At 37.0% G+C, this 16,544-nt stretch overlaps 1 protein-coding gene across 1 annotated transcript in view; it reads left to right on the plus strand.

Moving 5' to 3' along the window:
• The first annotated feature begins 552 nt into the window (after positions 1–552).
• Positions 553–16,544, plus strand: part of FRMPD1 (FERM and PDZ domain containing 1) — a 67,773-nt gene continuing 51,781 nt past the window's right edge. The window contains exon 1 of the mRNA XM_012769069.2: positions 553–633. The gene's annotated coding sequence lies outside the window, so the exon portion shown is untranslated. The remainder of the gene's footprint in view (positions 634–16,544) is intronic.

The raw sequence follows: 16,544 nt of genomic DNA on the forward strand, positions 1-16,544 counted from the left end.
TTTTCTTTGTTTTTAAAAATTAAGGTACAATTCACATACCATAAAATCCATCCTTTAAAGTATACAATTAGTGGTTTTTAGTATTTTCACAAAGTTGTGTGCCTATCCCCACTGTCTAATTCTAGAACATTTTTATCACCCCAGAAAGATACTTATTACCCATTCATTAGCAGTCAATTCCCATTTCCCCTTCCCCACTGCTCTCGCAACCACCAGTCAATTTTCTATCTCTATGGATTTGCCTATTCTGGACATTTCATATAAATGGAATGGTATGGCATGTGGCCTTTTGTGTCTGGCTGCTTTCACTTAGCGTGTTTTCAAGGTTCATCCATGTTGTGCCATGTATCAGGACCTCATTCATTTTTATGGCAGAGATAAACTTTTTATACTTCCAATTTTGCCTCAGACAAACTTGGTTATGCAACTGAGCTCACACTACCTTGGGCACATTTGCATAGACCTTTATGATGTAAAGCATTGTCACATCATAGTGGAATATAAGCCTTACACCAACCCTGGCAACATAGCTGGGCAGAGATCATTATAATTGTTTTCACAGATGAGAAAACAAGTCAAAGAGGAGAGTGTTCCGTGCCAGTTCGGTGTACTACAGTGCCTGTCCATCGAAGTGTGAGTAGGCATCTGATAGGTGGACAGGCAGAGGGTGTGGATGAGGCAAAGGAAGCAGCATCTGCAGAGGCATGAGGGCATGAGGGCATGAGGCATCAGGGCCTTTGGGGGCAACATTGGATAATTCAGCTCTGCTGGAGTGTACAGCATGAGGGAGATGACACAGGCAGGTAGGCAGGGGCCAGATCCTGAAGGGCTTTGACTGCCACCCCAAAGCCAGGAAGGATGCAGTGGCATGGAGAAGTCGAGTCCAGCTCCAGAGACAAGCAAGCTAATCTGATTTTGCATTCCAGTTCTGCCACTTCTTTGCTATGTGCTCTTAGCCAAATTATTTAACTTCTTTGTGCCTCCCACAAAAAAGTTTCCTTTTTTGTAAGTGAGAATTGTTATAAGCATTAAATAAGATAACACATGTAAATTGCTTAGCCCAGTGCCTAGCACATAGTAAGTGGAAATGGTAGTATCGTTAACATGGTTGTGTTATTAATATTACTATGATTCTTGAGCTTGGACTTTATTCTAAAGATGAAAGGGAACCACTGGAGGATTTTGAAAATAAAAATGACATGATTAGAATTACTTGCTATATCACTTTGGCAGTTATATAAAGGATAGAATGACAGAGGGTAAAACTGGAAGCAGGGGGACAGGCTGGGGGAGTATTTTAGTATTTCAGATAGAGTGAAAGTTTGAACTATGGCAGTAGCACTGAGAAAGGAGAGGAGGTGAGAGACTGAGATAATTAGGAACAAAGTCAATGAGACTTGGTGACTGGATCCATGAAATGGGAAAAGAGTCAAGGATGATTCCCAAATTTTTGATTTGGGCAGTTAGAGAGTTAATAGGTAGTCTCCTTCAACAAGATCTTCCACCTTAAAGGAGGGAATTTTGAGGAATAGAACAGAGAAAGATGGTGAATTCTGTTTTACATATAACTGGATCAAGTGCCTACGGGACATCTCAGTTGAGATACTAAAGAGGCAATTGGTTCCCAAAGCAGCTGAAACTGTGGGAGTAAATGATATTGCCCACATAGAGTGTTTGGAGCAGTGAGTCCCAAGTTTTGTTGTAGATTGGAATCACTGGTAGTTTAACTGGAATCACTACCAATTTCTGTCTCACGCCCTCAAAAATTCTGATTTAATTGGTCTAGGGTGCAACCAGGGAGCTTTTAAAATTCCCTAGGTCATTCTAATATGCAGTGAAGTTTTGGAACCATTGGTTTAGAAATAATAGGTACCATTTATTTAGATAAAAAAGGGAGCTGAGAACCAAACCCTAGAATCAGAGGATGGAAGAGAAGAGGAGTTTATGAAGAAGATTAAGTGTAGCCCAGGAGGCTGGACTCATGTCACTGAGCCAAGGAGGAAGGGCCAAAAAGTTTTAACACTTTCATTTATGATAGTTTGAGAAAATGCTACTTTGGTGATTTATTTCTCTCATTATTCAAAAGGCTGGATATTTGTCTTATGTTTTGGTTTCTTGTTTGTTTTGTTCTTGTGTCAGCGATTGGTTTATATCCTTGGACTCTGTGTATATTGGAGATTCAGTATTGTAGGAAGGTTTATATTTTATTATTTTTTTCTGTTTATTACTCTTTTGTAGAAGATCCATCATTCCATATTGTGTTCCATTCATTTGTCATTTATTAATTTAACAGACATTTACTGGACTTACTGAATGTCTATTTTATGTTAGAAGCTAGAGATACAAGATGACCAAGACAAAAAAACCCTGCCTTCGAGTTGTTTATGATCTGGCCCAGACCAGCTCACAATCTAGATTCATCTCTTTTTCTAAATCATAGTCTCAGGCTTGGAAGGCATGTATGGATCTAGTCCCCATCCAATCTTGACTGTCCCCTATAGGATCCCTGACCTGCTGCTGTCTTTTGTATTCTTGTACACCTTGGTGATGAAAAGCTGTCTCTCTTAGCAGGGCATCCCAATGCAGTTTTGATATCTCTAATTATGAAGAATTCTTTACAAGATGGACAAAATGGATAAATGCTAAAGCTGAATAATGGATATATGGAGATTCGTGACAGTATTCTGTCTACTTTTGTGTATGTTTTAAAATTTCCTTAAGAAAAATTAAAGGGACAAGTTATTTCCATTGAGTCAAAGTTTGTCTTTTTGAGCTTGGATGAGTTGTTACTTTAGGACCATACAAAACAAGTCCAGATTCTTTTTATACATGAAGTCCATTCCAGTATTGGCGATTATTCCTAAAGGCTTCTAAGTCTTCACAACTGAACAATTTTGCTCAGGGTATTTATTATCTCCAATATTTTGAAACTGAGTCCCATATGTAATCATGCTACCTGCAGACACTCATGGAGTTTCCATATTTTCTATATTTATCTCTCATTTCTCATTCACGTTGCACTGCACTGGTCAGCAACTCCAATGTTGTGATGAATATTATAATTTTCTTTTGTCTTTTAAATGGAATGCTTCTATTTTTCTTTCTAAAATAATGTTGAATCACCTGGTATTCCTGTTTTTTTTTTTTTATTAAGCACGGAGATTAGATGACATATAAAAAATGATTTCTGGCTTCTTATGAGATAATCACTTACCTTATTTTATTATTTTCTTTATGAGATAAAATATATTAATAGTTATCTGTAAATATATATTAATATATTATAATTTATAATTACATAATTTTCTATAAATATATTAATAGTTTTTTGAGCTTTTCTTTCTTAGGATAAATATAACTTGATTATGGTACATAATCTTTATAATGTGTTGCTGCTGGATTTTCTGGTGGTAATTTTTTTTATTAAAAAAAGCTTATTAAGAAGAATTTGAAATGTACACAAAAGTAGAGAGAATCATAAAATGAACTTTACGTCCCTATCTCCCAGCCTTAAGAATTATTAACATTTTCTGACTAAAATTTTATTTCACTTTTTATGTTTCATGAGTGATATTGACTTAAGGAGTCCTTTTCTTAGTGTAATCTTTGTCAGATTTTAAATTTGAGGTTATCTTTGCATCATTAAGAAAACTTGGTAGTATGCCATCATTTTCTTTGTTGAGGAATATTATCTGTTAATTTTGAAAGTTTGAAATAATTCTTTTTTTTTTTTTTTTTTTTTTTTGAGACAGAGTCTCACTTTGTTGCCTAGGCTAGAGTGAGTGCCATGGCGTCAGCCTAGCTCACAGCAACCTCAAACTCCTGGCTCAAGCAATCCTTCTGCCTCAGCCTCCCAAGTAGCTGGGACTACAGGCATGCGCCACCATGCCCGGCTAATTTTTTCTATATATATTAGTTGGCCAATTAATTTCTTTCTATTTGTAGTAGAGACGGGGTCTCGCTCTTGCTCAGGCTGGTTTCGAACTCCTGACCTTGAGCAATCCACCCGCCTCGGCCTCCCAGAGAGCTAGGATTACAGGCGTGAGCCACCACGCCCGGCCCTGAAATAATTCTTTGATGAACACACCACCACATCAAGTTCTCCTTCAGCACGATGTTCCACCTTAGAGGAGGGTATATATTCCATGTGGGGTTTTTTCCTTTTCATAGATTTTTATAAAAAATTTACTTTCCAAATTTCTTCTGCAGATATATTAATAGATTTACTCAAAGTTTTTATTTTGTTTGTTGTTGTTGTTGTCTTATTCCAGTTCTTTGCTTTTAGGAATAAAGACATTGAACTGCCTGTTTCAGTTGATTAAGCTGAAGTTGATCAGCCTTTGGGTGCCTGAAGTTAGAAGTAATTTGTGGAAACCATGGAATAAATGAGCCAAATATACTGACCATCTTGCTAGTGAGGCACCTCTTGCCACCGGGTAGTGAATAGCTTGGAGGCTGACCCTTTCCTGAGATGGGGACTGTTATCTTATTCATCTTTCATTCTTGGTGACCTGCACTGAGTATTTTTTCGATGAATGTGTGTTTAATGGGGGATTTGATCTTTATATAACAAATGGTATCTCCAGCACATCCAGGAAAGACCAGCGTCAACCTCACAGTCCCTCAGGTCCCCAGAGGCTATACGGGTATTTCATGGGTGAGAATCCTATTTTAATCTTCCTGTATGGGTCTTAGATTCTTCTTCTTTAAGACCTTGCATGGAAAATGTGTCCTCTGCTATGCCCAAGGAACTGGTCTAGGAAAATCCCTTGAGAGGTAAGAATGCACTTCCATATCAAAGGGTTGCTTTGAAAATCTTGGGACATGTTCTAGGAGGCTGACTTGTTGCCCAGGAGTCTGCCCCTCAGGAATTGAAGGACTTACAAGTTGACTCTAGAAAAATACATTCCTAATATATCCTCCAAAGTCACCCATGTTACTTAGTTTATCTAAATGATTTGTGTATAACATGTATAGTACTGTCTAATTTTTTCCCTAATGTATATCTGTCTTTGTTTATTTCTCATTTCATGAATAATAACTTGTACTATTGGCTTATTGCTTTTGTCAGTCTTTTTAAAAAATACATTAACTTTGTCTTTATTAAGTGAAATTTTATTCCAATTTTCCACTTTATTTCTGCTTTTAATTTTGTTCATTTGTTCACTCATTCAGCAAACATTTATTAAGCCTTATTACGTGACAGGTCCTCAGAGAAAATGAATAGGGATATGACATGAATCTCTGTGCTCAAACTGTTGATGGTTTAATAAGAGAAAAGAAGAAACAGTGAAAGGAAAAAAGAACTAAGTTGACAAAAAATAGGTTCACTAATATGTTGAAAATCAGGGAATAACTCCTAGAGATGGCTTTCAAGAATAGTGTCTTAAATGTCACTTGTAAAACTTTTACATTCACAGAGGGAAAAATAGTGAACTTGAGTCTATACTAAATAATGTGCTATAAAACATGAGCCTGATCTTTTTTGAATGATCATTTTCTTTTCCTTTCCCTTTCCTTTTCCCTTCGCTTCCCTTCCCTTTCCCTCTCTCTTTTCCTCTCTCTTTTTCTCTCTCTTTCTCTCTCTCTTTCTTGACAGGATCTCACTCTGTTGCCCAGGCTGGAGTTTAGGGGCCACTCACATCTCACTGTAGCTTTGAACTCCTGGGCTCAAGTGATCCTCCCATCTCAGCTTCCAGAGGAGCTGGGACTACAGGTGTGAATCACCATGCCTGGCTAATTTTTTAATATTTTGTAGAGACAGAGTCTCGTTATGTTGCCCAGCTGGTCTCCAACTTCTGGCCTCAAGTGATCCTCCCTCTTTGGCCTCCCAAAGTGCTAGGGTTACAGGTATGAGCCACTGTACCCAGCTTCTTTTCCTTTTTTTAAACAGTTTTTAATGATGAATCTTTAATCTTTTCAGCTCAAGAACTTCAGTTGACATGTAAAGAGCATTCCTTGAGTTATATCTGAGAGTTGCTTTTTGTGTTCTTACATATTTGAAACATTATCAGTTCAAGGAATTTGCCATTATTTCTTTGATTACAATTTATGCATTCCTTTTCCATTTTCTCCATTAAACCCTATTGTAAGTTGAAATCCTCAATCTGATTCTATATCTTACAGTTTCACTTGAGGTGCTATCCAGTTTCATTTTAAAATTTCAATTTAGTGCGGGGGTCGGGAACCTGCACCCTTAAGGGCACATATGGCCTTCTGAGTCCTTAAGTGTGGCCTTTTGACTGAATCCAAATTTTACAGAAAAACTTCTTTTATTTTTATTAATATATTTTTGTCTTTTATATATTTTAAATGAAAAGTATATAAAATACCAAATAATAAAATAAGTTTCAATGAATAATCTTCCCAGATTGACCAGCACAATTAGAACAGTAGTAAGCCTTAAGGACTAAGTCGACAGCTGCTTTGCTCATGATTTAATTCTAACTTCCCCTGCCTGACTGGCACCATGACTGCACGAGGCTGGTTGGTGAGAGTTTAGGGGGGTTGAGTACTCCAGTCTGTTATCAGCTTTTGACAACCGAGCGCTGTGTTTATGTTTGAGGTGGAATTTGTGAATAGTTGCACAGCTCAACAGTATTTTTAAGTTCTGTCTGCTTAACAGCCCATCCTGTCAAAGAAGACGAAGGGAATACTGAAGGAAGAAAACAGATTTTTAAATGAGGATTGGGAATTGCCATATTATCTTGTTTCTGCTAAAGATAAGTTGATTTGCTTGCTTCATGCAATATCAACATTAAAGAATTTCAATGCTCATCAGCATCATAACACTCATAAGGACCACAAATATTTTAAATTAGAGGGAGAGGCGTGAAAGGTTGTATGTACTGTAGAAATTAAAAGATGAGAAGCAAAAGCAAAGACAGTTTTCTCAAGCAGGAATAAGACCTGGAAATAATGCCACTGAAACAACTTATAAAGTGGCTGATATACTTGGGGGGGGGGGAAAGAGAAGCCATTCAGTGCTGTAGAAATTGTGAAAGAATGCATTGTTGAAGTTATAGAATGTTTAGACCCCGATAACATTCCAAAATAAAAAACCACTGCCTCTTTCAAGGAGAACCATAACTGATTGGCAGCATGAGTTAGCCTTCAACTTAACAGAATAACTTCATGCCATACTTCAGAAGGAAAATATATATTATTCAATCACTTTGGATGAATCAACTGATACTATTGACTCAGCACAGGTTTTATACTTCTGCAGTCCCCAACCCCTGGGCTGTGGCACTGGTCAGTGGCCTGTCAGGAGCCTGGCCATACAGCAGGAGGTGAGCAGCAGGTGAGCAAGCAGCAGGTGGGTGAGCGAGCAAAGCCCCACCTGCACCCACAGCTGCTCCCCATCGCTTGCACGAATGCCCGAGCCCCACCCCCTGTCAGATCAATGGCAGCAGCAGACCCTCACAGGAGGGTGAATGACCCCCACTGCAAATTGCACATACGAGAGATCCAGGTTGCATGTTCCCCATGAGAATCCAATGCCTGATGATCCGAGATGGAGACAGGAAGGCAGCAATGACCCCTCCCCCGCCCCATCTATGGAAGAATTATCTTCCATGAAATCAGTCCCTGGTATCAAAAAGATTGGGGACTGCTGTCCCCATAGCAAAGATTTTCCTTGCTATGAAGAGTTACTCTCTTTGGGCACTCTTATAAACAGAACATGGGGAATAGATATCGTCAACAACTTTTAAGATAAATGTCATGAAGTTGGACTTTGGTAAACTTAGTATATATACAGATGGTGTACCTTCCATGACAGGAAAACATGAAGGGTTTATTGTACAGATTTAAAAGAGCACAGATCCAGATGCTCTCATTTCTTTTCATTGTATCTTGCATCAGCAAAATCTCTGTGCTAAAGCTACTATTTTAAGTGACGCTTTGCAACAAGTTATAAGTATTGTTAACAATATTTGTGCAAATGCAACATGGCATCGTCAGTTTCATAATATGCTAAAGTTGAATGAGGAGGTATTCAGTGTGGATTCACTGTATCATTCTTAAGTGCATTAGCTTTCACCGGGACAAATATTACCCAAAATTTTATTTCTGTAAGAATGGATACTTAAATTTTATGAAGAACAGAATCAGCAATGTGAATTATTGAAAGACCATTTCTATAGGAATGCAACATTTCTATGTGATATCATGTCAAATCAAAACAACTTGAATGTTTCTTTGCAAGGTAAAATTAAGTCTAAATATGATATGTGGCAAAAAATCCAAGCATTTTGAAAAAAGTTACCTTTTTAAAAACACTTCTTCAAAAGAAAATTTTGCATGAACATTTTCCCCAGTTAGCTAAGGTCATTGATAAGTAGGATAATATATGCAAATCATTTGAAGAATATGCAGCTGTTATAGATGTATTAATTGGAGAATACATGAAAGGTTCACTGACTTTGATAATCATGACATCACACTCAAATTAGCCTTTCAGCCTCACCTCTTTGATATCAGCAAGGCACCTGAAGAACTACAGATGAAATTGATTGAGCTCTTAGTAGATGATATTTTAAAGTCATTGTTGGATGCTAAGAAAGATCCAATTGAAATATGGAAAAATTCAGTAGAATACCCAGGCCTTGGGCAACATGCCTGAAAAATTCTCGGTTTTCAGCGACTTTCTGCTGCCGGATCTACATTCTCTTACCTAACCCAACTCAAGGAACTCTTAAGGTCACAAATGACTGATATCCATCTAGAGGATCAATGAAACTGCAGATCTCCATGCTGCAACCAAATATTCAAATATTTTCCATCAAAAAGCAGACACAACAAAGTCATTAAAAGTTTAGTTAACTTTAAAATTCACAAATAGTTTTCATTTTTTGAAATTATTAAGTACAGAGTAGTTGGAGTTGTACAAAATAATGTATATTTTTAAGTACATCTAACCAAAGTTTCTTGAATGGGACCTTATTTGATTATAGCTAAATTAATACGGCCTTCCAACATGAAAAGTTGCCCCACTTCTGATTTAGTGTAATGTGACTTTTGGCTCTTCAATTTCTCTTCTATATTTTCCTGATGTCTTTCGTTTTTCAATAGCATAGACCAGTTTCCTGAAGTCTTTTATTATCACCTATTGTATCTCTTTTAAAAGGTTTATATCCTTAATTGTCTGTTGGCTTTTAAGATAGCTATCACCTTGACATATTTAGCCTTCTCTATTTACAAAATATTTTGAGACTGTTTACCTTTTCACATTCACTTTATTCCAGACAACCAGAAGTGTGTTCAGTTTGGAGGTTTGTGCCTTTTAAGGAATTTTGCCAAGTTGGTGTGTGCTCAGAGGAGGATGATCTAAAGCAATCCTGTATTATAAGGAACTGTTGAAGGAACTTCAGTCTGGGGCAGAGGAAACTTAAAGAAAATAAGATTTCTGTGTTCAAATCCAGAAAGGCTGGTGTACAGAAGAGGGAGCTAATTTATTCTGGGTGATGGTGGTGGATGGCCAGAGGGCAACACTACTGCAGAGAGGTAGGATTCAGCTTTATGTAAATAAACTTTCTAGCAATAAGATGACAGTGAATGACAGGACAGTTAGAGGCCAGATGACTTCTTGGCAGTGGAATTGTAGAAAGGATCCAAATGTTTGGGGATTTATATAGGCTTTTATTTTCTTCCATTAGCCCAGCAATCCAGAAGCTAATATTAAAACCATTAGCAGTTCATTCTCTTGACTTTAAACTCTCCTGCTCAGACCTTGCTGAGTCAGGGAGCACTTTTAATGGCTTGGTTGTTGTAGCCATTTGTTTAGTCTTTGGGGATCCCTGGATGAAGGTACATGCCAACCCAAAGTCTAATATAGAATGCCAATTAATTCTCTTAATTAGAGCCATATATGTTTATAGAAATCAATTAGCTAAATTGTATTTGGCAGCAGTTTTCTTAACAATCCCCTATAAGTTACTACTGCAGTTTGGTGACCTTCAAAAGAAATGGAAAGGCTGATGGTCTTCATTTCTTATGGATATGTCTGACGTCCCTGACAACTCTGCAGTCATTAGGATACTGAAACAATGTAGAGGTCAGACACTGCATCTTCCAATGCTGTGATGACGTTAGGATTTCCAACTACTCTGAGTGATATGGGGCTTTGAATTTCAAGACAGACTACAACAGATACCATCTTGCCTCACTCCTAGATCTGGTGGAGACCTCAACTTGCATGGATGAAAGAAACTGTAGAAGTCATCTGGTCCATATACTCCATGGATGTGTCCCTGTACTCCATTGTAATGTTCCTTCTTCTACATCCATGCAGAGTTCATTATTCAGCCTCTGCTGGAATATCTTCAGTGACTAGGATCTTAATAATTTTGAAGGAAACTCATTCTATCCCTAGATCACAAAGAATACTACGAAGATCTTGCCTTAGACTTAGCTAATGCCTCTCTGTGGCATTCCCCTATTAATCCTGGTCTTGCATACCAGACTCATGTAGAATATGTGTCTTCTACATGGCAGCCCTTGGCTATTTGTAACCATGATCATATGGGCTGCTCCAGGTTTTTACTAACAAATATTCTCTCATTTTTCAATGAGTCTTCATTTGACTTGGTTTTAAGTCTCCCTACCATCCTAGATCCCATGGAAATGTACTGAAAGTGTGATGCTCAGGTATAAGACAGACCAAGTTAATATCCATATCCTGGAACTGCCAGCTGACTTGATCCTATAGAGGGTCCAACTGAGGCAATTGATATTTAAAAATAATATCCTATGAGCTTTGCTAGACATTTATTTTTCTGTCTCCTGTGATTAGTCTCTGTATTGTCAGGACACTAGAACTTACATTCTGGATCTTCCATGGTAAGTGTCACAGAAATATGATATGACTTTCATGTCCCTGGCAAAGGAACATTAAATAATCCTTATTATAAAACAGCTTTTACAAATTGTTAACAAGAAGGCAAACATAGAAAAGTAGAATAATAAGGAAAAATCAGAAATGGAAGTAAAAAAAATAAATACAAATGGCCAACCGCATATGAAAAATGTTGAGATATGCTAGTAATCAAATAACTTCAAATCAGAGGTATTGTGAGTTCTGAATTAGAAAGATGTCCATGATATATTCACAAGTTAAAAAATGCAAAGTAAAGACCACTGAGTATAACATTGTATTTTTGTAGAAAATACATTTTAGTATATACAATAGAAGTCTCTATTAATTTAGGGTAAAGTTAGTATGAATATATACCAAGTTGTTAACTGCATTAACTTCTGATGAGATGGATTAGATACTTGAAGAAGGATGCTTATTTTATATAATTTTTAATGTGATGAACTTATGTGTGATATTTACCTTTGTTTTCTATATTTCTCAAAATGTATATATATATTTAAACCCATAATTGGATGCTACTTTCCATCCCATTAGCAAATTATTTTTTAAATGATAATATCTCATTTTTATGAGAATGTGGATATTTACTTTTGTCTTCTGTGTTTTTCAGAATATAAACATTTAAGTCAATAATATTCATCCTATTGACAAGTATTTTTTTAAATTATGATATTCAGTGTTTATAAAAGTCTATCCTGGCAGGAGTACAGATTGGTAGCTTCTTGGAAGCAATTTGACAATATACATCCAAATTCTTAAAAATGAACATATGCTTAGATTCAATAATTTTACTTCTAGGAATTTATTTTGAGAAAATAACTGGGAAGTAGCCATTTGCCATGAATAGGGATTTTTTTTCTTGAGAATTACCTTGTGCCAGGCACATTCTTTATATTTGTAATTTTTTAAATGTTCTTGACAGTCTTATAAGGCAAATACACTATTGTCCTTATTTGCAAAATGTAAGTGATTTTGCTCAAGGTCATGTGTGTAGTAAGTGGCAGACCAAATCTTTTTGTTTGTTTGTGACAAAGTCTTGCTCTGTTGCCCAGGCTAGAATGCAGTGGTGTCATCACAGCTCATTGCATCCTTCAACTCCTGGGCTTGAGTGATTTTCCTGCCTCAGCCTCTCAAGTAGCTGGGACTATAGCTGTGCACCACCACACCCGCCTAAGTTTTCTATTTTTGTAGAGATAGGATCTCACCATGTTGCTTGGGCTGGTCTTAAACTCCTGGGCTCAAGTGATCCTCCCACTTTAGCCTCCTGAGTCACTGGGATTATAGGCATGAGGCACCCCATCTGGCAGAACCAAAATTTTTCAGAGCTCAGAGCCTGTGCTCTTAACCACTAGGGTGGTTTCACTGATAGATGAGGCAGAGGAAAAGAAGAGGAAGGAGCTTATGAAGAGGTGATGGGAAGAACAAGGGATGGTGATATTATTATTAATTTTATAATTATTAATATGTAATCTTATTCTCTCTACCTGGAATACCTCATCTCTGGGATGCCTTTTCCCCATGCCCACTTCTCTGCCTAGAAACTTCTATTTGTTCTTTAAGAACTCGACTCAGATGCCACCTCCTCTGTGGAGCCTTCCCACATCCCATCTCCCCAAACCTCCAAAACTCTGGAATCCCACAAAAATTTGCTCAGATTTCTATTATAGCCCAAGTTATATTATAAAGTATTTATTTTTCATACTTCCTCCTTGTACTAAATTCAGAACTCCTTGAGGGCAAGGAGTATGTCTAATTATTCCTTGTGGTTCCAGTGCTTACCTCAGCTCATTGTAGGTGCTCAGGGAAGGTGAGATTAATAAATCAATCATCACACCTCAAGGATCCTCTGTCTTACCAGGCACCATGCTAAGAGATGTAAAGTTAAAAAAGATCAGGCCGTTGGCCCCTTAAAGTTCATAAACAAATTGAGGATGTGTTCCTATCTTTCAATTCTACAGTACAGAGACCCAACAAAACTAGCTTTAAAGGAAAAAAAGAGAATGTGGGTAGGGGACAGAATTTATTTGTCCTAGGCAGATTACTTCTATTAATAGTTTCAAGAATAGCTGAATCTATGATCCAAGGGTTTGCAACAATGTTAGCCTCCAGATTAGGTCTCTTTCTATAACCTGCTCTTGGGTGGCTTCATCCTTAGGAATTTTTTTCCCCACGTGAAAGCCCTCATAGCTCCATGTTTATATCCAATTGTAGCAAACATAGAGCTTTTTATGCCAATAGTCCTATCAAGAGTCCTAGGAGTAATTCTCAGTGCTTTTAATTGAGTCACCTGCCTTTCACTGAACCCATTATAATAACTCTCAATAGGCCTACCTCACATCCCTACCTCTGGATTTCGAAGTGGGGTTGACCAAATCATATGGATTAAATCCAAATCATATGGATTAAAAGTGAGGGAATGTTCACCAGAGGAAAATCAAGTTACTGTTACTCAAAGTGGAAGAAGATATTAGGCAAGCAAAAACCAATACATGTTCTTCGTAGAGGAGATGTTCTATACATCAGTAATTATATGGTAAGGCTAAGAGTGATTCCCGTCTTAAGTGCTTACAGCCAAAGATTAGGTAGGAGAGATGGATCACTTCAAGGACAGCTGTCCACAAACACCTTCTAGGAGGAAGCCTATGAACTAGGCCTTTTGGCAAGGTAGGATTATGGTAGATGAAGATGAGGAGGCCTTTCAGATACTTGGAAAGGCATGAACAAAGACAGGGAGATAAGGATCCTTTGGAGGTTTTCCAAGTTTGTTGGGAACTTTTGGGAATTAAGTCTGGAACTTTGGTTGGTAGCTAGGTCTATACATAGTCTAATAAATGCTAATCCTTTATGCAGATTTATGGTCTCCTCTTCCTCATCCGATCTGGTCTCCTTTTCCGGTCTGGTCTCCTCTTTTGAATAAGGATTTTTATTATAAAAATTGGAAAGACAAAAATGTCTAATGATAGATTTATTGAATAAATGATATGATCAGAGAAAATAGTACCAATAACCATTTTAATGATGATGGTGTAAATGCTTAAATATTAATATGGAATGATGTTCATGAAATCATAGTGGGAAAAGTACACCTAACTTTAATTTTAAAAATATGCATATGTAAGCATAGATAAGGAATGAAAAAATAAGTTGATAACTTGGGGGTAGAATTATAGGTGATTTTATTTTGATTATATTTTTCTGTGTGTTTTACTATAAGCATGTATTACTTTAAATTTTTAAAGTAAGTTTGAAATAGTTTAAAAATAAAATATTACTGAGGGTTTATCGTAGAAATCAGCAGTCCCTGCCCTACTCCTCCTCAGCCTCTAATTTCTCTTCTTAGAAGCAACCTTCTTCCAGCACTTCTATCTGTTTTCTCTGGTATTTTCCTCCATATTTCTGAGGAAATACGTTTATATTACCATTTCCTATTTGTTTGGACATTATCTAATTGCTATAGCAAATAAGGATTTAGCTCTTATGCTACTACACTAGCTTCCATTTACCATATCTTCCCAATATCATTATATCACTGTTTTTGAGAGATAATTTTTCAGTCTTTACATTATTATGACATTGTAAATATTGTTCATTACTGAACCAAGTATTGAACTGTGATTTTGTTTCCTTTCTTGTACAACTTTTTGTTTTTATTGGGTTTCATAATTTCTTCTGTTTTTGACTTGTTTACTTTTCATGTACTTACTGCTAATTCTCCCACACCCTCTGACAGCCTTTCAGTGAAATTTTCTACACAAACACATCAGATAATCTATGCGTGCCTGTTTCTTTATCCTAAGACCTCCGTCTTAATGCACAAATATCCCCAGCTTGCTGTCTAGTTCTTTCACACAGGTGTTAGTACAGTGCATCCCTTCACAGTCATCCTGCATGCTACTTGTGCCTCTTGCCTGTATTTCATCCCCAATTTCCTGGATCTCATTTCTTTTTTATTTATTTTTGCAGGAGCACACCCTCTCCTAGCACCCCTAAAAAGGGTTATGAAAAGTGAATTTTTGGAGACCTGAATATCTCAAAGTGTTTTTACTACTTGATTGGTAGTTTGGGTATAGAATTATAGATTAAAAATTATTTTCCTTCAGAGATTTGAAGGCCTGGCTTCAATGTCTTCCAACTTCCATTGTTGTTACTGAGAAATAGAAAGCTGTTTTTATTCTCAATTGTTTGTATGTTTTTTTTTTCTTTCTGGAAATTTTTTTTTATTTTAGCGTATTATGGGGGTACAAGTGTTAAGGTTACATATATTGCCCATCTCCCCCTCCCTAGTCAAGTCAGAGCCTCAAGCGTGACCATCCGCCAAATGTACGTCTCACTCATTGTGTTTGTATATACCCATCCCCTCCTCCTCCCTCCCACCTGCCCAACACCCGATAAATGTTACTTCTATATGTCCACTGAGGTGTTGATCCGTTAATACCAATTTGCTGGTGAGTACATGTGGTGCTTGTTTTTCCATTCTTGAGATACTTCACTTAGTAGAATGGGTTCTCTTTCTGGAAATTTTGAAGATACTTTCTGCTTCTAGTTTCTGAAATTTTACAATGTTATTCCTTGATGTGAATCTTTTTTCATCCATTAGGCTGGCCAATTAGTACATGTTCTTAATCTGAAAGTTTAGGTTCTTCAGGGAAATTTTATTAAATTACTTGACAAATTCCTTACCTCCATTTCCTTTATTTTCTACTTCTAGAACCTCTATTAGATGAATATTGGACCTCCTGGATTGATATTACACATTTATAGTCTTTTGTGTTTTCTCTGTCTTTGGCTTTTGGGTACTCTGTCTACCATTTTTCATTGACTACATTTTTCACTTTTTTAATTGAACTTTTTATTCCAGCTGTCTTATTTTTAATTTCCAAGTATTCATTCTTACTCTCTGATAGTTCCTTTAAAAAAAAAATCTCTTCTTGTTTCATGGATATAATACTTTATCTTTTTGAGGATTTAAATTATAGATTAAAATTTTTTTCTATTTCCTGCATTGTCTCTGTTTCTTCTGATTTTTTTCTGATTTGATCTGTTTTTCATAATGCAGTCTTTCCTTAAATATCCATTCATAGGTAAAAGTAAAGCAGTAAAAACAAATGATTAGAAGCTTCATATGTTGGGTCGGGCTCATTGATGAATAGATTTCAATGCAGGGTGAGCTGGTAGTAAGTTGCTTTTTCACTGGGGGAAATCCTGAAAATGCCAATATCTGAAGGTCTTTTCTCTGGTGCTATTCAGGTATCCAGAGAAGGATTTTCTAATCTCATGTTTGAGATTTGTTTTAGTCTGTTTTGTGTTGATATAATAGAATACCACAAACTGGGTAATTTACAAAGAAAAGAAATTGGCCGGACATGGTGGCTCATGCCTGTCATCCTAGTACTCTGAGAGGCTGAGGCAGGAGGATCGCTTGAGGTCATGAGTTCAAGACCAGCCTGAGCAAGAACAAGACCCCATCTCTACTAAAAATAGAAAGAAATTAGCTAGACAACTAAAAATATATGGAAAAAATTAGCCAGGCATGGTGGAGCATGCCTGTAGTCCCAGCTACTCAGGAGGCTGAGGCAGGAGGATCACTTGAGCCCAAGAATTTGAGGTAGCTGTGGGCTAAGCTGACGCCATGGCACTCTAGCCAGGGCAATAGAGTGAGACTCTG

Source organism: Microcebus murinus, chromosome 12, assembly GCF_040939455.1.
Source record: "Microcebus murinus isolate Inina chromosome 12, M.murinus_Inina_mat1.0, whole genome shotgun sequence".
Classification (NCBI taxonomy): Eukaryota; Metazoa; Chordata; class Mammalia; order Primates; family Cheirogaleidae; genus Microcebus; species Microcebus murinus.